Source organism: Amblyraja radiata, chromosome 5, assembly GCF_010909765.2.
Source record: "Amblyraja radiata isolate CabotCenter1 chromosome 5, sAmbRad1.1.pri, whole genome shotgun sequence".
NCBI classification, from domain to species: domain Eukaryota; kingdom Metazoa; phylum Chordata; class Chondrichthyes; order Rajiformes; family Rajidae; genus Amblyraja; species Amblyraja radiata.
In genome coordinates, this window is record NC_045960.1 from 24627460 (window position 1) to 24634212 (window position 6753).

General features: G+C 42.1%; 1 non-coding gene across 1 annotated transcript; it reads right to left on the reverse strand.

The window, feature by feature from the left end:
* Positions 1-5376: 5376 nt before the first annotated feature.
* On the reverse strand, positions 5377-5483 carry LOC116973880. Its single transcript, XR_004412162.1, has one exon. It is a non-coding gene; the product is annotated as a U6 spliceosomal RNA (small nuclear RNA).
* Between the last annotated feature and the right edge of the window lie 1270 nt (positions 5484-6753).

The window sequence follows — 6753 nt, forward strand, 5'->3', positions numbered from 1 at the left end:
TTCCTAGTTGTAGGCAGCCTGTGAAACTGCCTGAAAGTGAAAGAGAAAAAAGTCAGATGTTGTGGTCTAATGAATTTTGAGTTGAATCCTCTTCCTTGAAATGTCATAAAGTCATAGAGTCATACAGTGTGGAAACAGGCCCTTCTGCCCAACTTGCCCACACTGACCAACATGTTCCAGCTACACTAATCCCACCCTGCATTTGGCCCATATCCCTCTAAACCTGTCCTATCCATGTACCTATCTAATTGTTTTTTTAACGCTGCCTCAACTACCTCCTCTGGCAGCTCGTTCCATATACCCACCACCCTTTGTGGGAAAAAGTTACCCCTCAGATTCCTATTAAATCTCAGAAACTTAGAAACATGGAACAGAAACATAGAAAAATAGGTGCAGGAGTAGGCCATTCTGCCCTTCGAGCCAGCACCGCCATTCAGTATGATCATGGCTGATCATCTATCAGTACCCCGTTCCTGCTTTTTCCCCATATCCCTTGATTCCTTTAGCCCGAAGAGCTAAATTTAACTGTCTCTCGAAAACATCCAGTAAATTGGCCTCCACTGCCTTCTGTGGCAGAGAATTCCACAGATTCACAACTCACTGGGTGAAGACGTTTTTCCTCATCTCAGTCCTAAATGGCCTACCCCTTATTCTTAAACCATGACCCCTGATTCTGGGCTCCCCCAACATCGGGACCATTTTTCCTACATCTAGCCTGTCTAATCCTTTAAGAATTTTATATGTTTCTATAAGATCTCCTCATCCTTCTAAATTTCAGTGAATACAAGCCCAGTCGACCCATTCTTTCATCATATGTCAGTTCTGCCATCCCGGGAATTAATCTTGTAAACCTACGCTGCACTCCCTCAATAGCAATAATGTCCTTCCACTAATTAGGACACCAAAATTACACACAATACTCCAGGTGCGGTCTAAATCTTTTCCACTCCACCTTAAACCTATGTCGTCTGGTCCTTGATTCCCCTACTCTGGGCAAGGGGCTCTGTGATTCTACATGATCTATTCCTGTCATGATTTTATATTCCTCTATATGATCACCCCTCATCCTCCTGCGCTCCGAGGAATAGTCCCAGTCTATTCTCCCAATAACTCAGGCCCTCGAATCTTGGCAACATCCTCACAAATCTTCTCTATACCCTTTCCAGCTTGACATCATGTTTCCTATAACAAGGTGCCCTGAACTGAACGCAGCCTCACCACCATTTTATATAATTGCAACATGATCTCCCAACTTCTATACTCAATACTCTGACTGATGAAGGAACTTTGACCACCTTATCTACCTGCGACCACCTTCAAGGAACTATGCATCTGCACTCTTAAGAGAGACACAAAAAGCTGGAGCCATTTTCCCCTGTCCCACTTTCCCACTTTCCCGAGTTACTCACAAATTCTCCCGAGTTTTCCCCTTGATTCAAACTCGGAGAATTACGGTAATAGTCAGCCGTAGGCAAACGGGGCTATTTTTTTTAACTTGTGGACATTTTTCAACATGCTGAAAAAACATCCCGACTTATCTGATGCCTCAGGTTCCTACAGCTGGCATTACGAGCCGCTTTGAATTATCTACGGACTCCTATGGCCTCCTACAGATATTCCCCGAGTTTGAATCAAGGGGAAAACTCGGGAGAATTCGTGAGTAGCTCAGGAAAGTGGGACAGGGGCTTAACTTAGCAGGCCTGGAGAAAAGGAATAGGTGACGTTTAAACCAGCATCTGCAGTTCCTTTTACCTGCACTCCTAGATCCCTCTACTCTATAACACTCCCCAGAGCCCTACCATTCACTGTGTAGGTCCTGCCCATGTTGGACATCCCAAATGCAATACTCTCTGTATTAAATTCCATGATGTGTATCTCAGCAATTTTACACTCACCATACAAATGCAAGAACTGGCCTCTTCAATCCCCCTTATATCCTCCAATATCACTAGCAATAAGTTATTTGATCATTAAAACAAAGCCAATGAGATTGGAAAATATACTTTGAAGGGATGTATGTATTATAACGTTTAATTTCAATCAACAGTTGAAGTAATCTTAGGAAGTGCTGATGAAATTAAACCAATATATATGTTATCTCACTTTCCCTATCCATTCCCTACACACAAGGGGCAATTTACAGAGGGCCAATTGACATACATACCCACACATCTTTGGGATGTGGGAGGAAACCGGAGAACCCGGAGGCAACCCATGCGGTCACAGAATGTGCAAACTGCACAAAGGCAGTACCCGAGGTTTGGATCGAACCCAGGTCTCTGGTGCTGTGAGACATCAACTCTAACAGTCATGCCACTGTGCCACCCAGTGTGTTTTATTAAATCTCTTACCATTTATAGAATTATAGAAAAGCAGTAAAATTTCAAGACAGAAGAAGTCCCCTCTCGCCCATGCCAGTAACTAAACTGCTGGCTTAGCTATCTTGTTTTGCTCCTGAACCCAGTAAAACCATGAAAAGCCAAATAATTTGATGAAAAATGTTAATTAAGTTAGCTTTTAGCTAAAGACTTACCATTTTCTTGCAAGATGCTGTAAGGATCACTAGAGTGATTAAATAGTGATTTAATAATATTTTAAAATTCCATCCTTGAGCCGACACTTTGATTGTTTCTTGGCAACTGTCCATGTTTGTGGAGCTTTGGGGAGAATTTAGTTTTCCTCTCAGAACCACGAACATAATTTTATTTCTTAAAAATGTGTTGACATGGAATTGGCAAATTATAGGTTCATTTAGTACTAGGTAAGATATACAAAAGTATTTAGAATGGATGAGCTGCCTTATCATTTAGATATTGAACCTCGAGAGCAAGGGCACCAAATATAGATGCTAGAACAACTTATGCCTTGTACGTTTGATTGTACTTTAGAAGAAGTACCTAAGCTTGTGTTTAAATACTACACATTGACACTATGTCCGAGCAGTTTCAGGATGTCTTTCACAAGAGGTCATTGACAAGAGTCCGTACTACAAGGTCAAACTGATGTGAACCCATCCTGGTGAGAAGAATACAGGCTGCAGGTTGTCTCTAGAGCATCGGAAGCTGAGGGGAGATCAGAAGGGCAGCACGGTGGTGGCACTGCGGTGGAGTTGCTGCCTTACAGCGCCAGAGACCCGGATTCAATCCTGACCACCGTGCTTGTCTGTACGGAGTTTGGACATCCTCCCCGTGACTTGGGTGGGTTTCTCCGAGATCTTCGGTTCCCTCGCACACTCCAAAGACGTACAGGTTTATAGGCTTTGACTTGGTATAAATGTAAAATTGGACCTAGCGTGTGCAGGATAGGGTTAAAGTAGGTATGTTGCAAAGCCTACCTGAAGCGTCGCTGAAAATCTGTCGCTGCGGGTGTGCGCGATTTTGGCGCCGTTTAGAGGGGGCGGGTTTAAAACGCGATTTTCTCTAGGCTGTTCAAATCGAAGATGTTCAGCCTAGTTAATTATTAACGAAAAATCGCTGGAAGACCCCATCGCAAAAGCTATTATTAGTTTTAAAGGCCTCGTATAATAGTTATAGTAGTTTAAAAAATCAATCTCTAAACCCGCGACCACCGGCAGCTGTCAGGGTTGCATAGAGCAAATAATAGAAGGTAGGCTGCTTATTTTTACATTAAAAAGGGCTTCTTAAGATCCCTTTATACAAAGTTTAATATTGCGAGTAGCTCATTTTGGGCCCATTATATCCCGCAGTATTTTTCTGGGCATTTGAGGGCACAAATCTACTGCAATGTGAACGTTCTAAACCAGCGCGTTCACAGGAACCCACTAGAAAGCTGATTTAAAATGGACTTTAATTTGCAGCAATTAAACACTAAATTCCTTCCATTTGGCCTATAAATTAATGTAAATGAGATTTAAAACTCATGTTTTATTGTGAATTATTTATGAATATTATTTGGACACTTAGGCTATTTAAAAATGTTAATCATTTATTAAGAAATGGATAGATGTTTAGATCTAGTAATTGAAGTTTGAAATTAGCTACACTTGGGTAACTAACTAATTATATGCTTCAATTTCAGGTCATCCAAGTAAGATTATTTTATATTTGTTTCAGAATGGTTCAATCTACGATAACTGAAAATTTCATTCAGTTCTCTTAATTTTTAAGAAGGTTATGGGCTTTTGACTGTCCACGATCACAGCTTTTTTGTTATGTCCATAGAAAATCAATAGGGAACAAGATGCTCATTTCCCAGTATGAAAATGGCCATAACTTTTTAAATACTTGAGATATGAAAGTGAATTAGGTGTCAAATTAAACTTATTTTTATGCTTTATCTGATGGGATAAATTACAGACTTGATTTTTTAAATCTCAAAATTTTGTAACATTGCTACTATTACAAGTTGCCTCTCGAGCAGGGCAACTCTCTCTCTTATGAATATTACCCCCGCAAAAGTGGGGGCCTGTATCAGCGCTGTATCACTAAACGAAACCAAAATTAAACTAAAGTACATCAAATAATAAGAGGCATAGATAGGGTAGACAGTCAGAAACTTGTTCCCAGGGTAGAAATGTCCAACTTTAGAGGGCAAAGTTTTAAGATGAAAGGGGCAAATTTTAAAGGCGATGTGCAGAGAGGTCAGTGGGTGCCTGGAACATGTTGCCATGGATGGTGATGAAGGTAGACACGATAGTGCATTTAGGAGGCTTGTGGATTGCCGCATGGATATGTAGGAAATGGAGTGGTATGGATCATGTGCAGACAGATGAGATTAGTTTAGCTCGGCATCATGTTCTGCATTAGCACAGACATTCTGGCCAAAGAGCCTGTTCTTGTGCGGAACATTTCTAGAAGTAGAAAGAAAATACTGAGTAGGCTGGTTTACCAAGCAAAGACACAAAACGCTGTAGTAACGCAGCGGTTCAGGCAGCATCCTTGGAGAACATGTTCAGTCTGAAGAAGGGTCATGACCCAAAGCATCACCTTTCTATGTTCACCAGGGATGCCACCTGACCTGCTGAGTGCCCGTATTCTTCCATGTTCTGTGTTCTAATAGATTTATATTTGTTTGGATTCAGTTCCAATTATGGTTCAATAATGATATTTGTATGTTATTATTTTAATTCATGACCAGGACGTAGTTTGGAGATTTAGTTCTTGGAAAGTACTCAATCTTTTTTTTTTTTTTTTTTTTAAATCAAAAATATTTATTCAAATATTAAAATAGTATTTACAATACAATAAAACAGAACACCACCATAATACAAGACGAACAAAAATGCTAAGCAACTGCTAAACAACTATATTGCAATCCTTGTCCAGGATACATTCAAACCCCTCGGTGCCCAGCGGTTGCGGAACTCCCTCAGGGTGCCCGTAGACAGGGCGTATTCCCTTTCTATCCGCACCCGGGCAAAAAAAATAACGCTTCACGAATTTGCGTGTCATCCTTGCACAGGGGCCATGCTAATCTTCTCTGTATCGTTCCAATTTTAGTATATGTGCTGCCGAAGCGAGCACTAAGTACTCAATCTTGGCTTGGCTGGCATTGGAGGCTCTGAGAATGAGTGATCTGCTGTCTTCATGAAACACTGTGGATGGCACAGTGGTGCAGCGGTAGAGTCGCTGCTGGCTCACAGTGCCAGAGACCTGGGTTCGATCCTGACTACGACTGCTGTCTGTAAGGTGTTTGTACGTTCTCCCTGTGACCACGTTGTCTTTCTCCGGTTGCTCTAGTTTCCCCCCACACGCAAAAGACGTGCAGGTTTGTAGGTTAATTGGCTTCTGTAAATTGTAAATTGTCCTTATTTGCAGAATAGTGCTAGTGTACGGGGTGAATACTGGTCGCGGTGGGCCGAAGGGCCTGTTTCTACACTGTCTCTAAAGTCTAAAGTCTAACGATTGTGCTACTGGTGAGATGTCTGCCGGTGAAGCCAAGTCATCATCGCTGGAGGTGGCTGAACCACAAGAACATAGTGATGCTTTTATGAATTCAACGCCAAAATCCATGTAATTGCCGAAGCATCTCAGGAAAGGGAAATATATTACATCTCAGAAGGAGTGACCTTCTCAGTGAAGTCCCTCTTATCCTCCTCCAGTTTGTAGACCCTGTGGGAAATCTTAGACATGAATTAGTCCTGCCAAGGAAGAAATGTTTTAAATGGCATTCATTTACATTCACTCCTGGCTGATATCTAATCAGTGTGAGCAAAGGCTTCGTGCCAAGTCTCTGTTTGATGTTATTTCTGATGTTATTTCTGACCCCGATGATCACCATCAGCTCCTCCTGACTGCTGAGGATTCATCCCCTGCAGCCCCATCACACTGCCTTTGCAAGTCTGCTGGTTAGTGAGCCCTCTCTGACTTGACACGTCCTCACATTCCCTTCAGTTCAGCCACCAATGCCACACACCCACGTCGCCGAACACCAGCCTGTCTCTCAATAATACTCACATCCCTCAATTACTATTCAACCGTCTCTTCAACATATGCAACTTTTCGTTTCATTAGATAGACACAAAAAGACCCTTCTTTAGACCTCGACCCAAAACATCACCCATTCCTTCTCTCCAGAGATGCTGCCTATCCCGTGTTATTCCAGCTTTTTGTGTCTATCTTCGGTTTAAACCAGCATCTGCAGATCCTTCCTACACTTTTAGTTTCTTTAGTTTCTCTTTGGCATCTTTAGTTTAGTTTAGTTTCGAGATACAGTGCAGAAACGGGCCCTTCGGCCCACCAAGTCCACGCTGACCAGAGATTCCCGCACACGAGCATCACCCTACACGCACTA